The sequence below is a fragment of the Zea mays genome, chromosome 2 (assembly GCF_902167145.1).
Source record: "Zea mays cultivar B73 chromosome 2, Zm-B73-REFERENCE-NAM-5.0, whole genome shotgun sequence".
Lineage (NCBI taxonomy): Eukaryota > Viridiplantae > Streptophyta > Magnoliopsida > Poales > Poaceae > Zea > Zea mays.
In genome coordinates, this window is record NC_050097.1 from 99100233 (window position 1) to 99120087 (window position 19855).

The following is a 19855-nucleotide window of genomic DNA, read 5'->3' on the forward strand; positions in this document are numbered from 1 at the left end:
CCACGCGAATTTTTTCATTAGTTACGTTTGGTAATGGTGTCATGACTAACGACTGATGGTGCCGCGACGAGACTGAGAGCCTACTATGGTGCACACATGGTTGAGCTTCTCGGCACGCGCTGGTATCGTGGTTAATAGTCGTGATCCATTATGAGACTATACTAATGTGCTATCTTTTGTGAACATTCTCTCAAAGTGATCGCTGCATTTTGTCTCAATATGCCGCGATATTCTATCCAAATCTATCTTCAGTATCTTGTCAGATACCCTCTCACGAATTTGCATCTATCTTCAGCTTGGGAGTTACATGCTTCTCCACCCTTAAAGATCCTCATTCGAATCTCGAGACGAGATTCTTTTTAAGGGGGGAAGGCTGTGACACCCCAGGTGTCAGTTTCGTGTTATGTCGGGAGATTTGTCCCTAACGCGAATGCTCAGTGAAAATTTCTATTTCTCGATCGTGTCTATCTCTGTCTATCAGGCTTTCTCTTGGAAGTTCACCGAATTCGGAGTTAATCGATCGCGAGAAACAGCCAATTTTGGAGCGTGTTAAAACTTTTAATTCTCGGAACTCATGCAGACTCGAAGATCATTCTCGAATTATAAATCTCATCTGAACCTCTTTAAATCAAACTCTCGATGACTGTTATCTGATCTGAGCCCGAATCTAATTGCTGAACTTCGATCGATGTTCGACTATTTTAATCTGGATCCGTACTCTCAAAAGGAATACTCGATATGTCGCCCTCTAATCAATTTTATCCGACTCGGCCAAATATCTCATGTCCGAACCGAACTCAAAACCCCGTATCGACAGCAATTTTTAAAACTCACGATTCGCCTTCTCCGACAAAAAAATTCAAAGCCGATCGAATCTCAGGACGATTTATTTTCGAATCACGCGTAGGTAATTATTTTCGAGCCAAATCAAATTAGACTCTCGACCGAATTAATCGCTCAACCTTCCGTTCGTCCGAACTCTTTTCGCTCTGTTTTTCCGTAGCGACGAATTCCGCAGGAGCAATTGTATTCCGGGAAATAACTAGCGTTTCGATAATCCGTGTTTAATCAAAACGCCATAAAATAAAATGAAAAATATTTAGCGCAGCCCGATTACGCGTTTTGGGCCAAGCCCAACCCAGCCCATTTGGCCCAATTGAAACCCTAACCCTAGGGCTTCTCTATAAATATGGGTTTCCCTCCCTTGCATTCTGAAATTTTCCATTTCCACCGCAGCCGCCAACACCTTTCTCTTCCTCCTCTACCATTTTCCAGCTGTGGGCTCCTTCAAGCACGTAGAGCTGAAGCTCCTTCCCCAGCGCGCAGGGGCTTCCATGGCCGGGCGTTCCTTCCCTCCAGCGCACCGAGCTCCCTCCCACGGCTGGCTTTTCTTCTCCCTTCGGCGTTCTGCTCCCTCCAGGCCGCTGCTCCATTTTTGTTTTTTCCCCTCTCTCTGCTCTCTCGGTCGCTGGCCATGGCCGGACCGGCCCCAGCTCGAGCAGGTGAGCCGCCGTCGCCCTAGCCGGACCTCTGCCCTTCTCAAGTCCGGCCATCCCCGCCTTGCCGTGGATTCCCTCGGCAGCCCCACCTGACCGCCATTTCCTCCAAGTGCAGGCGCCCGGGACAAGCTGCAAGCCCTACTGCTCCTACTCGTCCATGGCGCCTCCCACGGCGCGGGTGCTCCTCTGGTCCAGCGCGCGCGAGGAATCCCCCATGGCCGGCGCGTGCCTCTGCTGTGTTTCTCCCGGCGAGCTCTCTGCTCGGCCAGCAGCCATGGCCGGACTTATGCCCCTGTGCTCGGCACCCCAATGGTTGGAATCTGACCCCCCTGTTTCCCCTCAAATCCGAGCTCTCCTGGTGTTTTGTTTTGCCTTGCAGAAACTCCCGTGGGCGCTGGAGACGCCCAGCTCACGCCGGAGCTCAGGGCCGCCCCTCCGTCTCCATGGCCGTCGCAGCCACCGCGCACCCTTGCTACCCCCTTGACTGCGCGCGAGTGCTCTCCCATGTCGAGCCCCCTCCATCTGGTTTCGGGCTACAGCAGCCGCTGCCCCTTCGCGTCGAGTGTGCCGACACGGATCTACGCAGTCCCGACGCGATGTTGTCAAACTCCGGTAAAAACCCATCGCCCTCGCTGCAACCTATTATTTCTAGCGCTCCATGAAATGACCAAAACCATGCACTGTCATATTCTTGCAGCCCTTGTCGTCGTCACGCCTCGCGCATCGCTCCTCGGCAAAGAGCCCCAAACCGATGGCACGCATGTGCAACTTGGATCCGAGTTTGTCAGGTTGATGGATTTATGATTTGCTATTGATGTGATTCAATTGATGACATGCATACATATATGGTGTATATTGATGTTGAATATGTGTGACTGCGATGGTTCATTTACGCGTCGCGAGGGTGGTTCACAGAAGTATTAATTGGTCGTTAAAAACACTTCGTCGTAAAGTAGTGTGTTAGTTGTGGTAAATTTAATAAAGCGTAAAGCATGCTTGGTAATTTCCACAGTCGGCTAAGATATTCGTCTATGTGAAAAATATTTTATGTATTCCTCGTGGTGTAGGATAGAGCGAAACGAAGATATAAATTATGTGACATGTGATTAGTGTTTTTAAGATGAGATGTGCGAATGATCGGTTAGTGTTGCACTTGTCTAGTTGATAAACGTTGTCACAAATAATTGTGCTAAAATTGGTCATTAGAATGCAGTGGGCACGTGGTGTGGTTAGATGTGATAAGTAGATCGGAAGTATGGGTTTGTCGAAGCACTATGATATCGAACGTGTATATCGAAGTGCATTGTAGTGGTGATTGTGTTAAGTTAAACGGTAGTGTCTCGGGTGCACGCCACCATATGGTTGTATGCGAGATGAGGTTATGCGCCTGATGAGTTTAGTAAAAAAAATCCATCGGTGTCACTAGTGTTAAGTTGAGGTTTATTGGTGCGTGGAAAGTAATAATGTGCTTAATACCTAGAACTTTTAGTCGATAGTAGAAATTGTTTTGGCTTATATAGAGGCGTGGTGATATGCCAAAGTAATCGTCGCTTCTCTATATTTATAAGTCGAGTCGTAACGATGTGTCTTATGCGCTAGGTAAATTATGCTTCGCATATGGTGTATGATTGTGCTCACAATTTCGAGTAGACGCTTCAAGTAAGTCAAGTAGATTTGTGTTACAAGTGTGTAATGGAGTTAGTTGTTTTAGAAAAATTATTGAAATACTTGGTTCGTAGGATAAACATGTATGTATTCATGATTGGGAGTAAATGCATGGTGATTTTGAGTTGGAGACTGGTAGTTTACGGTTCGTATAAATGGGTCGATGTGCGAATATACTTGTGAACCTGTGTGTTTATAAAAATGTTGTAGTATATGTTGTGTCTCGGATTGCGGCGATAATAGGCAAGCTGACGTGTAGGTTATTTAGCGACTATCTCGTTGCTCTAGTTAGCTGAATTGTTAGATGACTTGGTTAAGCTCGTAATCACGGTGAATTGCTTGTTATGGTCTAAATGTGTATGGTTACGGTCGTGGATGAAAAGTAGTAGTGTTCATGTGATGTCTAAATTAAAATACAAATTAGTGTGTGAAGGGCGCATCGGTACATGTATATGTACCGGGTCCGATTATTGTGGTGGATGTGTTGTTAATTGTGTGTGGTGATTCTAGCATACAAAAGGACACGGATAAAAATTTAGTAAGTCTACTTGTTAGTTCTCCCTTGGTTAGGTTAACTCTAACAAATGGTAAAGTGTTAGAATAATTCGAGTCTCTAGATCATGTCAATTCTTGAATTATATAGAAGCTGAAATGTATTAGTTGCTGTTTTGGGCTGCACGTACTGTTTTCGGTGTGCTGTATGTTTGATGAACTAAATTGTGTTTTCTGTAGATATGTGCTATAGAAAACTGGTAGATAACTTTATTATCTTGCTGGTGTTAAAATTTGACAGCCATAGGTCTGACAGTTTAGGAGTTATGCTTTTTACAAATTCAGTAACTGAATCTGTCCAAATTCTGTACAGATTTCAGAAATTGTATTGTTTGCTCAATGTAATGTTGCAACCTGTTCATGATCATTATAAGAAAGTTGTAGAGGCTTTTCTTATCTTGCTTGTGTTAGAATTTCATAACTATAGGCCTGACGGTTTAAGAGTTATGAATTTTACAAACTGCTTGCTGTGTTCTGTCCACCGTCAGAACAGATTTCGAAAACTGTGTTGTTGATTTAGTTAAACATTGAATCACTTCTTAGTGATTATAAAAGTTATGTAGTGCAATTACCAAGCTTTCCAAAAAGTCTTGGATCACTATTTTTGGTGGTCTGAAGGTTAAATTACATGTGTTTGAAGTGTGAAGACTGAATCTGTCCAGTTTTGGACAGCACAGCCTTCATAGTACATTTTACCCTTGATACATGCTAAACCAGCCAGGGATGTTTATAAATAATTTGTAGAACATTTAATTAGCTTTCCAGAAAGTCTAGGATTACTTTGTTTGGATGTCTGAATCTTTTGTTGTGAATTTTTAAAGTCACAAGTCTGAATCTGTCCAAATCTAGACAGAGCTGTTGTATTAGCACTTTTTAACCTTGCTAAGTGTTGAATCATGCCGAAGTAAAAATACCAAAGTTGTAGAGCACGTTTTAAGCTTTTCAGAAAGTCCTAGTTTGTTATTTTTAGGTTAATATTTGAAAAGTTATTATTAAAACAAGTAGCTGCTGTGCTGCTGTCCTAAAAATCTGCAAATGCGTTTTGATTGTTTAGTTCACCCTTCTCGCTAAAAATGTTTGGTTTGCTCTTAAGTAATGTAGACTTGCCATAGCTAAGCTAAAGATGACATGTGTGTATTGTTTTATATGTTTCTTCTTTAGTTGATTGTGATATAGAATTTCCATAGACATTGATGCCTACGTCATCGGTTAAACTTGTGTTGGATGTTTTTGTGTGCTTAATAGAAGAACTAATGAAAAGCCGTAGCTAATTAAATAAATGTTCATACGTGTGATGTCCTGTTTGTGTTGGTTAATTATAGGTAGTAATCGTCGTCCTTCCAGTGGTATTGATGTGGTGCGCTCGATGAAGTGTAGATAGCTAATGCTAGCATATGGTTGTTTACGGTGTCTTAAAATTAAGTGTCTAGCTCCCTACCGTGTATCTTTATATATCTTGTGCTACTTTCATTATATTCATACATATGCACCTTGCATCTCATTTAGAACCGAGAGATGACGATCGTGCAAGTGATGTGGTGCCACCCACAAGATGCAGTCGGTGGACGACCCAAGGAAGATTGGACTTAACCAGTGGATGCTCGCCAAGCGAGTACCCCCCAGCAAACACTATCTAAGTGTTAAAATAAAGGCAAGCCCCGGTTTTATGCATAACCGTTATATATGCTATTTTACTGCACTTAATGTTTGTAGGCTTGTACTATGCACTTAAGTGTAGGAGTTGTCTGAAACCCTAGTTGCATGAACTCAGGATACCTTTGAGATGGATACTAGTATGCTAGGTCGAGTAGCTGCCTTGCTAATTAGGGATGTCGGTAGAAGTCGAGTGATTTTTCTAGCACTCGCACGAGGTCAGGAATTGGTTGTATTCACTTTGATAACAGAATGATGATGGTCTGTGGACACGGGTCCATGGGGACGCGTGGTCTACGAGACGGAAATTGGAATAAGGATTAACGTGCGGATACCTGTGTCAAGCGTTTGAACGTACTAAACACATACCGAGAAATATGGTAAATCGGTAAGCCTAGTACCTGAGTGAACCTGCCCGCAGATTGCCCTCCTCACGCGACCTGAGACGTGGTCTCCCATTCTGGTTATGGTGGGTACAAGTGCGGTCACTGCACGACGGCAGTCAGGGTCAGTGAGGCATTGTACGCCAAGGCGGTGAGCCCCTTTCTGTTGCCAGGGAATCGATGGGGACGGTTGATGTGTGTGGGGACGGAGTGCCTCGCCACGTCGTGTGTTTAGGTTTACCTTGCAAGGATAAAAAACTCGATTCGAATCGTCTGCTTCTCGCAGCTAATGAGACTGCTTGATCCATTGTACTGCATTGAGTAATAAGTGGAAATGAGGTGAATGGCAAAAAGATGTTGATTGATAAAATGTTTGATACCATGTATGATTAGCTAGGTACACATCTAGTCTAAAGGATTCTACTAAAACTTGTAAAGCTAAAACTTGTTTTTAGACTCAGCTAGTGCTTTTGGCAAACCAAAACCCACAGCCAAACGGCTGCATGTCTAGAGGTAGAGGAGTAGACTCCTCACACCGGGTAAGTCTAGCTGAGTATTAGTATACTCAGCCTTGCTTGTGGCATAATTTTTGCAGGTACTCCTTAGGATGATTGGTTGATGGTGTGACTTGGCCTTTATCCCTGCCACCGGGATAGATGGTCGAGTGGGTTACTGCTTCCGCAGGAGAGGACCAGGAGGAGGAGTAGTGTGGCCAGGCTTCGCCATGTTACTCGGTTTTCTCCGTTAGTTATTTCCGCTGCATTAAAACTTATTGTTATTATTTCTGAAACTCCGATAATGTAATCACTAATGATACTTTCTTAATTTATGGTATTATGCTTTATTGTATTTCTCTATGCCTCACCTTCGAGTGAGCTAGTGGTATTCGATCCTGGTAAGTGGCTTTATCGGACTAGATCCGAGGGACTGACGGGTTATTCCTGTTTAAGTGTGTTGCTGCCCTTAAGGGTGCGACTTGGGCACTTAAGCTGGAATAATTCGGGCAGTTCCGCCACACATGTTGCCCTCGGAGGGCGCCGAACATGGTGTCTTCGGTGAGCTGCTGGCGGGTATTCCGAGTGGACGCCCGTGCCCCATTTGTTAGGGGTCGGCTAGAGGCCCGGAGGCGCGCTCAAAAGTACCTGCGGGTGATCTGCCGGACCCGGTCCCCTTTCGACAGGGTCCGAGGGCTCGATGCCTCCCTCTGATGGGATTCCGTTACAAGATCGTTCCCGCTGGTCTCGGAAATGTCCTAGGGTACCTCGGGAGCGTAGCCCGAGCCTTGGTTATGTATCGAACGTACCCAGGATCATCCCTCGCTCTGTGTCTGAGGTGGCTGTGAACCCTTCGAGGGCCAGCCTATGAACCCCTGATCAGTAGTGGGCGCGGAGCCCGAGTAGCCTGAGGCGGCCGTTGAACCCTTTCGAGGGGCCGGCCTTCGAACCGCTGACCAGTAGTGGGTGCGGAGCCCGAGTAGCCTGAGGCGGCCGTTGAACCCTTCCGAGGGGCCGGCCTTCGAACCTCTTACCAGTAGGGAGGCTCGGAGCCTGTTTCCTTCACGGAGAAGGATCCTTTTCGGGGTATCCCCCTTTCCCGGTCCCTGTTGTAAGAGAGAGAAAGAGGAAAAGGAAAAGGATACGAAATCGATTGACGTGGCGTACCTCTTTGGACGCGGTCATTATGGCGAAGGCGAAGCGTCGCTTGCTTCTCCTGCCAGAGGCGCCGCCTGTCTCGCCGCGGAGTTAATACGACGGGGCGAGTAGTTCGCGGGGCGGCCGTTGCGCGTGCGCGAGCCGTTCGAGGAACGAAACGCGGGCATGCCGTCTTCACGCCGTGAGAGAGGGTTCTCTCGCTGCCCCTGGACGGGACATGAGCTTGGCTGACGACGTGACCGCTGCTCCTGCCCGCCTGCCACCGCCATTAGTGCCGGCCCATTTTTGGCCGTATTGACTGTCGCGCCTGGCTGGCACTGCTGGGTCGTACGCAGGGTTGCCTCGAGTCGTGGTACTGGTTCCGCAGTCGAGGAGGCGTGGCAGTGGTGCGAGTGGAGGTGCAGTTGCTTGCACGTAGCGACCGGCGCGCCGGTTGCATGACGCGTGGGCGTGGGCCCCCATGCTGGGTGCGTTGGAAGTCGGAGGGGTGCGCCCACTTGGCGCGGTTGCATGCCGCCTGCATGGCTGCCCGCTCTTTCGCCCGCTGGTCTGGGCGAAAGTGGAGGAATGCTCGTAACCGCTGGCCGGTTGCATGCACCGCGCGCAGCGGTTTGGCTTCTTCTGCTTTGGGCCAGCTTGCATGACGCGTGGGACCCAGCCCCCGCACCGTAGGGGTAGGACCTTGGAGCGTGTTGGAGAAGACTCAGCCCACGACGGCTGGGGACGCAAGTAGGGAGAGTCGCCTTTAAAAGGAGGGTGACCCCCTTGAAAGGCGACCATGTCTTCGCGCTCCCTTATGCATCGTGTCTTTCCACCTTCCGAGCCCCCGGATGGGGGACACCCGCAATCCTTCCGCCTTATCGTTGGAGGAACGCAACTTCATGGAAGTTGGTACCTTTCAGCCACCGTTCGGCTTCAAGGATTTTCATCATGCAGCTTTCGAGCGTGAAGACTTGTTCGGTCCGCGAAATCACTTATCCGAACGCGAGTTACGTATCGCAGAAGGTGATGAGTGAGGTATCTGTATCCCGGAGGCGTAGGAGTCCCTCGACTCGGTCAGCCTTGGCTGCTTACGTGTACTCCATCATTTTCAGAATCCACTTTCGAAGTAGTAGTCAAAAAGCACGAAAGACATTCTGGCAGAAAAGATCTTTTTTCGAGGAAAAATTTCGACGCAGAGGGGGTTCCCCCCTTTTAGCCCTCGAGGGAGGGTCGGGCTTTGCCGAGGCAAGGCTGACCCTTCCTTGATGACTAAACTTTGCGTGGGAACGAGGCATACGAACAACTTGAAAGCATCTTAAGGGTAGAAGCGACGTAGTTGTTGGATGTTCCAAGCGTTGCTGTAGACCTCGCCTTGACTGTTGGCCAGCTTGTACGTTCCGGGCTTCAGAACTTTGGCAATGACGAACGGCCCTTCCCAGGGAGGCGTGAGCTTGTGCCGCCCTCGGGCGTCCTGTCGCAGCCGAAGCACCAGGTCGCCCACCTGGAGGTCTCGGGACCGGACCCCTCGGGCGTGGTAGCGTCGCAGGGACTACTGGTACCGCGCCGAGTGTAGTAAGGCCATGTCCCGAGCCTCTTCCAGTTGGTCCAGCGAGTCTTCTCGACTAGCTTGGTTGCTTTGGTCGGTGTAGGCCCTCGTCCTCGAGGAACCGTATTCTAAGTCTGTGGGCAAGATGGCCTCGGCCCCATAGACTAGAAAGAACGGTGTGAAGCCCGTGGCTCGGCTCGGCGTTGTCCTCAGACTCCAGACCACCGAGGGGAGTTCCTTCATCCATCGCTTGCCGAAGTTGTTGAGGTCGTTGTAGATCCGAGGCTTGAGTCCTTGTAGAATCATGCCGTTGGCACGCTCTACTTGCCCATTCGTCATGGGGTGAGCCACGGCGGCCCAGTCCACCCGGATGTGGTGATCCTCGCAGAAGTCCAGGAACTTTCTATCGGTGAACTGGGTGCCGTTGTCGGTGATGATGGAGTTCAGGACCCCAAAACGATGGATGATGTTGGTGAAGAACGCCACCGCCTGTTCGGACCTGATGCTGTTTAGGGGTCAGACCTCGATCCACTTGGAGAATTTGTCGATGGCGACCAACAAGTGCGTGTAGCCCCCAGGTGCCTTCTGCAAGGGGCCGACGAGGTCCAGACCCCACACAGCAAAAGGCCAGGTGATGGGTATCGTCTGTAGAGCCTGAGCGGGCAGGTGGGTCTGCCTCGCGTAGAACTGACACCCTTCGCAGGTGTGGACAATTCTAGTGGCGTCGGCCACCACCGTCGGCCAGTAGAAACCTTGTCGGAAGGCGTTTCCAACAAGGGCTCGAGGTGCTGCGTGATGGCCGCAAGCCCCCGAGTGTATCTCTCGTAGGAGCTCCTGACCTTCGGCGATGGGGATGCAGCGCTGGAGGATGCCTGAGGGGCTGCGGTGGTAGAGCTCCTTCCCATCTCCCAGCAAGACGAACGAATTGGCGCGCCGCGCCAACCGCCAAGCTTCGGCTCGGTCGAGGGGTAGCTCTCCTCGGTGGAGATATTGCAGGTACGGGGTCTGCCAGTTTCGATTAGGCGTGACCCCGCTTCGCTCCTCCTCGACGCGCAGTGCCTCACCCTCGGGGGCCGAGGGTGCCTCGGGCCGAAAACCGAGGGTGCCTCGGGCCGAACCGAGGGTGCCTCGGGTCGAGCCGAGGGTGCCTCGAGTTGAGCCGAGGGTACCTCGAGCTGGGCCGAGGGTGCCTCGGGCTCGGGCGTGTCGTCGATCTTGACGGAGGGTTGATGCAGGTCTCGGGAGAAGACATCCGGGGGAACCGTTGTTCGCCCCGAGGCTATTTTACCCAGCTCGTCCACAGTCTCGTTGTAGCGCCGGGCGATGTGGTTGAGCTCGAGCCCGTAGAACTTGTCTTCCAGGCGCCGAACCTCATCGCAGTAGGCCTCCATCTTCAGGTCGCGGCAGTGGGAGTTCTTCATGACTTGGTCGATGACAAGCTGCGAGTGACCGTGAGCGTCGAGGCATCGGACCCCTAGCTCGATGGCGATCCGCAACCCGTTGACCAGATCCTCGTACTCAGCCACATTGTTGGACGCCGGGAAATGGAGGCGTAGCACGTAGCGTAGGTGCTTCCCGAGGGGCGAGATGAAGAGTAGGCCTGCGCCGGCTCCTGTCTTCATCAGTGACCCGTTGAAGAACATGGTCCAGAGTTCCGGCTGGATCGGAACTGTTGGGAGCTGGGTGTCGACCCATTCAGCCACGAAGTCCGCCAAGAACTGGGACTTGATGGCCTTCCGAGGGGCGAACGAGATTGTTTCGCCCATGATTTCCATCGCCCACTTTGCGATTCTACCCGAGGCCTCTCGGCACTGGATGATCTCCCCCAGGGGAAAGGATGACACCACAGTTACCGGATGAGACTCGGAGTAGTGTCGCAACTTCTGCCGCGTCAGGATCACTGCATATAACAGCTTCTGAACTTGTGGGTAGCGGATCTTGGTCTCGGACAGTACCTCGCTGATGAAGTAGACTGGCCTCTGGACGGGCAATGCATGCCCCTCTTCTCGTCTCTCAACCACAATCGCGGCGCTAACCACCTGAGTGGTCGCGGCGACGTAGATCAAGAGGGCTTCTCCGGCAACGGGGGCACCAAGATGGGCACGTTCGTGAGGAGCACCTTCAGGTTCCCGAGGGCTTCGTCGGCCTTAGGGGTCCAAGTGAAGCACTCGGCCTTCCTTAAGAGGCGGTACAGAGGCAGACCTCTTTCGCCGAGGCGCGAGATGAAGCGGCTCAGAGCCGCAAGACATCCCGTGACTCTCTGTACGCCTTTCAAGTCCTTGATGGGCCCCATGCTGGTGATGGCCGCGATCTTCTCTAGGTTGGCTTCGATGCCCCGCTCGGAGACGATGAACCCCAAGAGCATGCCTCGGGGTACCCCGAAGACACAGTTTTCGGGATTGAGCTTCACGCCTTTCGCCTTGAGACATCGGAATGTCACTTCAAGGTCCGAAAGGAGGTCGGAGGCTTTCCTCGTCTTGACTATGATGTTATCGACGTAGGCCTCGACCGTCCGGCCAATGTGTTCGCCGAGCACATGGTTCATGCACCGCTAGTACGTCGCACCCGCATTCCTCAAGCCGAACGGCATGGTGACATAGCAATACATGCCGAAGGGTGTGATGAAAGAAGTCGCGAGCTGGTCGGACTCTTTCATCCTGATTTGGTGATACCCTGAGTAGGCATCGAGGAAAGACAGGGTTTCGCACCCAGTAGTGGAATCCACAATTTGATCGATGCGAGGCAGAGGGTAGGGAACCTTCGGACATGCTTTGTTTAGACCAGTGTAGTCTACACACATCCGCCATTTCCCTCCTTTCTTTCTCACAAGCACAGGGTTGGCAAGCCATTCGGGATGGAATACCTCTTTGATGAACCCTGCCGCCATTAGCTTGTGGATCTCCTCGCCTATGGCTCTGCGCTTTTCTTCGTCGAATCGGCGCAGAGCCTGCTTCACGGGTCGGGCTCCAGCTCGGATATCCAGCGAGTGCTCGGCGACATCCCTCGGTATGCCTGGCATGTCCGAGGGACTCCACGCGAAAACGTCGGCATTTGCGCGGAGAAATCGACGAGCACTGCTTCCTATTTGGGATCGAGCTCGGAGCCGATCCGGATCTGCTTGGAGCCGTCGCTGCTGGGGTCGAGGGGGACGGACTTAACCGTCTCTGCTGGCTCGAAGTTGCCGGCGTGGCGCTTCACGTCTGGCACCTCCTTAGAGGGGCTCTCCAGGTCAGCGATGAGGGCCTCGGATTCGGCGAGGGCCTCGGCGTACTCCACGCACTCCACGTCACATTCGAATGCGTGTCGGTACGTGGGGCCGACGGTGATGACCCCGTTGGGGCCCGACATCTTGAGCTTGAGGTAGGTGTAGTTGGGGACGGCCACGAACTTCGCGTAGCATGGCCTCCCCAATACTGCATGGTAGGTTCCTCGGAACCCGACCACCTCGAACGTGAGGGTCTCCCTTCGGAAGTTGGAGGGTGTTCCGAAGCAGACGGGAAGGTCGAGTTGTCCGAGGGGCTGGACGCGCTTCCCGGGGATGATCCCATGGAAAGGCGCAGCACCTGCCCGGACCGAGGACAGATCAACACGCAGGAGCCCGAGGGTCTCGGCGTAGATGATGTTGAGGCTGCTGCCTCCGTCCATGAGGACCTTGGTGAGCCTGACGTCGCCGATGATGGGGTCGACAACGAGCGGGTATTTCCCCGGGCTCGGCACGTGGTCGGGGTGGTCGGCTTGGTCGAAGGTGATGGGCTTGTCGGACTAGTCTAGGTAGACTGGCGCCGCCACCTTTACCGAACAGACCTCCCGACGCTCTTGCTTGCGGTGCCGAGCCGAGGCGTTCGCCGCTTGCCCACCGTAGATCATGAAGCAGTCGCGGACCTCGGGGAACTCTCCTGCCTGGTGATCTTCCTTCTTGTCATCGTTGCGAGCCCTGCCACCCTCCACGGGTGGCCCGGCCCTGTGGAAGTGGCGCCGAAGCATGGCGCACTCCCCAAGGGTGTGCTTGACGGGCCCCTGATGATAGGGGCACGACTCCTTGAGCATCTTGTCGAAGAGGTTGGCACCTCCGGGGGGTTTCCGAGGGTTCTTGTACTCGGCGGCGGCGACAAGGTCCGCGTCGGCGGCGTCGCGTTTCGCTTGCGTCTTCTTCTTGCCCTTCTTCTTGGCGCCGCGCTGAGTTGATGCCTCGGGGGCATCTTCCGGTGGGCGGCCTTGGGGCTGCTTGTCCTTCCGGAAGATAGCCTCAACCGCCTCCTGGCCAGAGGCGAACTTGGTAGCGATGCCCATCAGCTCGCTTGCCCTGGTGGGGGTCTTTCGACCCAGCTTGCTGAACAGGTCGCGGCAAGTGGTGCCGACGAGGAACGCGCCGATGACATCCGAATCGGTGATGTTGGGCAGCTCGATGCGCTGCTTCGAGAATCGCCGGATGTAGTCCCGGAGAGACTCTCCCGGCTACTGTCGGTAGCCTCGGAGGTCCCAGGAGTTCCCAGGGCGCACGTACGTGCCCTGGAAATTGCCGGCGAAGGCTTGGACCAGGTCGTCCCAGTTGGAGATCTGCCCCGGAGGCAGGTGCTCCAACCAGGCGCGAGCGGTGTCGGAGAGGAACAGGGGGAGGTTGCAGATGATGAGGTTGTCATCGTCCGTTCCACCCAGTTGGCAGGCCAGCCGGTAGTCCACGAGCCACAGTTCCGGTCTCGTCTCCCCCGAGTACTTTGTGATAGTAGTCGGGGGTCGGAACCGGGTCGGGAACGGCGCCCGTCGTATGGCACGGCTGAAAGCCTACGGACCGGGTGGTTCGGTCGAGGGACTCCGATCCTCCCCGCTGTCGTAGCGTCCCCCACGCCTGGGTTGGTAGCCTCGGCGCACCCTCTTGTCGAGGTGGGCCCGACGGTCGCGGTGATGGTGCTCGTTGCCGAGGCGACCCGGGGTCGCAGGCGCTGTGTTGCGCGTGCGCCCGGTGTGGGCCGAGGCTTCCCGCATGAATCGGGAAGTCGCGGCGCGATGTTCCAAGGGGTACCCCTGACTTCGGGAGGCGGAGCTTTCGGCCCGTCGGACCGCGGCGCCCTCCAGGAGATTCTTGAGCTCTCCCTGGATTTGCCGCCCCTCGGTGGTTGATGGCTCCGGCATCGCACGGAGAAGCATTGCTGCTGCAGCCAGGTTCTGGCCGACTCCACTGGAAGCGGGTGGCGGCCTCACCCTGACATCGTCGGCGATGCAGTGCTGGAAGCCCTGGGGTAGATGGCGCACTTCCTCGGCCGGAGGTTGGCCCACCCATTCCTGCCCGACGTCCCAGCGGATCGGCTCAAGTGTTCCTGCTCCCTCGTCGAGCCTGGCCTGCACCCCGCGAATTTGCTCGAGCTGTGGGTCATGACCCCCCGCCTGAACGGGAACCATAGCTAGCTCCCGTAGGATGTCAACGCGAGGCACAGGCCTAGGGAGATCACCGTTCTCCGGCATACCAAGATGGTTGCCTTCGGAGGGACCCCCTAGATCGACGTGGAAACATTCACGACTTGGGCCACAGTCCTCGTCGCCGAGGCTACGGCTACCGTCGGAACAGTCGGAAAGGCAGTAGTCGCATGCGGTCATGAAGTCCCGCATGGCACTGGGGTTACGAAGTCCGGAGAAATCCCAACAGAAGTCGGGCATGTCGTCTTCCTCGGACCCCGAGGGCCCGTAGGTCGAGGCGTCCGTCAGCCGGTCCCAGGGCGACCGCATACGATATCCCAGAGGGTTTGGACTCGCCTCTACGAGAGCGCCCGCCAAAGCGAAGTCGCTTGGCGGGTCGAGGCTGAATCCAAAAGGTGTGAGATGGGAATCGGTGGGTACCTCTTGGTCGATGGGCGGTGATGAAGTCACGTCAGGGACGGACTGCACCGTCGTCTCAGGTACGAGGGTGACGCCCAGCAAGTCCTTCGCGAGCGTGTTGGCGTCGTCCGTTTGCTTGGGATTGGCGTGTTGCGGGGAGACGGCGCTCGTCTTCGTCTCAGACACGAGGTCGAGGCCCGGCGTGCCCCCCGTTGGGGCGCCGGCGCCATCGACTCACTCGACAGCCGACGAAGTGCTGCCTCCTGCTTGGCCTTGGTTGCCCCGCCTCCTCCTCCGTCTGCGGAGGAGAGGGCGGGGTGAGCTCGAATGTTGTTCTTCCACCGCGCGGGGAAGACATCGTCGATTCCGCCGCCGGCGGGCGGGCTGTCGGCCGCCATTGTCGTTGTCGCACGGCGGGGGAAGGAGTATCATGTCGTAACTGCCGTCGAGGGACATGAACTCAAGACTCCCGAAACGGAGCACCGTCCTGGGCTGGAAAGGTTGCTGAAGACTCCCCATCTGGAGCTTGACGGGAAGCTGTTCGTCAACACGCAGCAGGCCCCTACCTGGCGCGCCAACTGTCGGCGTTTCGAGACCGGGGGGTCCCTGGACCGACGAGTGAAATGTCGTCGCGTGCCCCAGCCCAGATGGGTCGGCACGAGACGGAGCGCGAAGGGGGGAAAAGGCAGCCGGAGAGAGAGGGAGGTGGAAATCCCGCGGCCTTCATGTTTGTTCCGCGCCCAAGGTCGGGTGCGCTTGCAGTAGGGGGTTACAAGCGTCCACGCGGGAGGGAGCGAGCGGCCTCACGCGAGCGCCTGTCCCGTTCTCTTCCCCGCGCGGCCAACCCTCTGTAAGAGGGCCCTGGTCCTTCCTTTTATAGGCGTAAGGAGAGGATCCAGGTGTACAATGAGGGGTGTAGCAGAGTGCTAACGTGCCTAGCGGAGGAGAGCTAGCGCCCTAAGTACATGCCATCGTGGCAGCCGGGGAGGTTTTGGCACCCGGTTCGTGTGGTGTCGTGGCCGTCGGAGGAGCGCTGGAGCCTGGCAGAAGGACAGTTGTCGGAGCTGTCGAGTCCTTGCTTACGTCCTCTTGCTTCCGTAAGGGGGCTGAGAGCCGCCGTCATCATAGAGTGTGCGGGGCGCCATCATTGCTTGTCTGGCGGAGCGAGCCAGATGGGACGCTGGTCTTGTTTCCCATAGCCTGAGTCAGCTTGGGGTAGGATAATGATGGCGCCTCCTGTTGACGTGGTCGGTCCATGCCCTAGGTTGGGCGATGTGGAGGCTCCTCCGAGGTCGAGGTCGAGTCTGTCTTCCGAGGCCGAGGTCGAGTCCGAGCCCCTGGGTCGGGCGAGGCGGAGACCATCGGCTGAGGCCAGGGCTGAGTTCGAGCCCTGGGGTCGGGCGAAACGGAGTTCGTCGTCTTCCGGGGCTGAGCCCGAGTCCGAGCCCTGGGTCAGTCGGAGCGGAGTTCGCCGTCTTCCGGGGCTGAGCCCGAGTCCGAGCCCTGGGTCGGGCGGAGCGGAGTTCGCCGTCTTCCGGGGCTGAGCCCGAGTCCGAGCCCTGGGTCGGGCGGAGCGGAGTTCGCCGTCTTCCGGGGTTGAGCCCGAGTCCGAGCCCTGGGTCGGGCAAAGCGGAGTTTCCTATGGTGCCTGAGGCCGGGCCTGGCTGCCTGTCAGCCTCACTCTGTCGAGTGGCACAACAGTCGGAGCGGTGCAGGCGGCGCTGTCCTTCTGTCAGGCCGGTCAGTGGAGCGGCGAAGTGACTGCGGTCACTTCGGCTCTGTCGACTGAAGGGCGCGCGTCAGGATAAAGGTGTCAGGCCACCTTTGCATTAAATGCCCCTACGATTTGGTCGGTTGGCGTGGCGATATGGATAGGGTTGCTTCTTGGCGAAGACTGGGCCTCGATCGAGTCGGAAGTATGTTCGTCGCTGGAGGGGGGGCCTCGGGCGAGACGTAGATCCTCCAGGGTCGGCTGCCCTTGCCCGAGGCTGGGTTTGGGTGAGGCGTGATCGAGTCCCTCGAATGGACAGATCCCTGACTTAGTCGCACCCATCTGGCCTTTGCAGCTTTGTGCTGATGGGGGTTACTAGCTGAGCATTAGGAGTCTTGAGGGTACCCCTAATTATGGTCCCCAACAATATTACACTTCGAACAGACATAATGTCTTAACCTTTATTCATCAAAGTACAGCGAAACAAGGACATCCATCCACAGGAAGATGACCGGGGGTATCGCTAGACTATCATCCAGGGAGTTCAGCATCATAATCTTCATCTACAACTTCTTATCAAAATTAAGCAAGGGTGAGCTCACTTATGGTCGGGGCTCAGCAAGTGGGGGAAAAACTAATGCAAGTCTAACAAGGTGAGGCCAAGGTTGAGCAGTAAGCATTTTAGTTGGTCAATATTTTATTAACAACACATGTCTTACTAATAAGTGTGAATCCCAAGTATTCCCATTAAACAGAGGTATAAGAGTATATCAAAAACACTTAAGTGAAACCACTTAAGCAAACCATTGGTAGATCATCGGATCTCGATTTATTTCCATCTTCAAGTTCAATTATCATGTGAGGAGTCCAGGCTGCTCATAACAGTGAGCACAGCTGATATATCAGTTTTACACTCTGCAGAGGTGGTACAACTTTACCCACAAGTCGTGTATCCCCTCTAGCCTGGGTCAGCCAAAACCTGTAAACACTTCCGAGGTGAGTGGCTAGGGATCCACTATGAGGCTTTCACAAAATACACTTAATACGAAGCAATCCGCTAAGGTTTCTAAAGACGATGGTGGTGGCCCCCTAGGTGAGGTACCTTAGCCAAGAATACGTCCCGATGTTAACGTGGGCTGCCAGCACCTACTGCTCCCCCTCTTGCCCATATTTCAGGTAAGGTTGCCAGGCACTAAGCATATAAAGCTAATTACCAAAGCCAGAGCCATGATAGCACTCGTGGTTGCACTGTTTTCTCGGGTGGTCACTCCATGTTCCAATTAATATGCAATAATCTTGTTTAACCATCGGGTTAACAACAATAATGTAAACTTACCATTTTGGAACATTAATATCATAAGCGGGAGTGACTGCATAAAGTTAAGTTGTAGCAATAGCATAGCTACGAAGGTAAAGTATAATTCCCAGGTTTGATCAAGGAATAAGGCTGGAAAGGTTATCTAAATAGGTAACCCGTCAAATTATGCATATATATCCAAAATAATAAACTTTATTAAATGTATTGTTTGGGATCAAACAGAGTATGCAGAGGGAGAAGTCCACTTGCCTTGCTTATTAAAAATTTGAGGTTCTTCCACGAAATAGCACTTGATTCTCAACTATTAGATCAATCACTGAATATCACATAAACAAACAAGAAGAAACAAACACCACTCAATAACATACAACATTCACCATACGTAAAGCTAAAAGAAAGCCTAACAAAAAGAGCGTTCGCTTTTTAAAAACATTACGCGCAAGGGTTATAATAAAAAGGTATTCTTTTCAAAAATGTGTGATCTATACTTTATAAAACAAGACATGAGCTTAAAATGTCTTAATTAAACTATACAAATATTAGGTTCACTAATTTAATCTTTTATAAAACGTCATGCGCGATACGTCTAGTTTAAGGGTTTATAACACGATAAACACGTTATAACGATATTAAACCTTTTTAGAAAAGATATAAGTTATATATCTATGATTAATGCGTTATGAAATACATTGTTAATTTATGAAGCATTATGGAACATATAATTCATTGTTAAACCTATCACTTATGATAAATTAAGATATAAGCATAAATAGGTTTTATGTGAAAAGGTCATTATTATTATTAAACACCTATTTATGGAAAGTTATGGTATATGCCTTAAATGAACTTTTATGTAAAAGACAATGGACAAACAACTATCTTTTAATTTCATTTGAAAACACATAGCCTATATTATTATATACGAAGTCAATATATACGTATATAATGTGAACTAAATTCTATGGAAACATTAATCATGCCATAAATCTAATGAAGAACAAATTGACTATAGGTTTGATTAATAAATTATGATAAAGGATAATTAATCTATTAATTATCTTTAATTCTATTGTAGGAACAAATGATCTAGATAATTAAAATGAATACTATATTTATTGGTATATTATTAACTATTATTTTAGTTATGACGGTGTGAGCATTTAATTAAACCATTATATCATTATTAGACAAGTTATATGCATATAATTATGGATACTTAAATATGAGACTAAATGAGTTTTATGTGAAGGGATAATAAATGATTATCATTATGTTTTTATTAAGAAACATATGGTCTCCATATTCTTTTAAGTTTCTATTTAATGCGGCTATACTTAAACAACTATAACGAACCTTATTAAGTCAAAAACATGATATCTATTAAAAAGGTCATTTTAAAGTTAGAAACAAATTATCTAATTCTTTAGTAAGAAAATTGAAATTGAAACTGTTAATCATATAATTATGAAATTAATTGAACTGTTTCTAAATTGTTTAGATTCCAAATAATCAAAATTACGTAATTAAATCAAACGTAGGAGCTAGCTTCTATTTATCTATAACCAGCTAGAGGTAGCTGACACATTTACATTATTGTATACATATAACAATACGAACAACTATATCTTTTTTTATAAAAAAAACACCTAAAGGCTATAATTTCCTTTAATTCCTTAATCTAAAAACTACATATTATAACAGACATAATATAAATTAATTCAAAAAAAATGCAAATTGTTCAACTATAAATTTAAACAGGTTAGTGCAGTAAAACAAAGCTAACAAAATATTATTAAAATTTATTTGGATATCAAATACATATTTTTTTAAATAATGCAATGTCGCAAGAATTAATACATTATCAACTATAGCTTTTAGGAGTTAAATTAAAATATGATCTTCTTCTACCTTGCTGTCGTGCACAGAGAAGAGCAGGAGCAGTGGCAGAATCCTCGCCGTTAGGGAAACTTACACGGCTTAGGGAAATCAATATGGGCGCCGGGAACTGAACAGCTTCGCGGTGATGATTGACGACGCGAGCAAAGGGCAACTGAGGGCGTAGAGTCTTGGTGAGATACTCAGC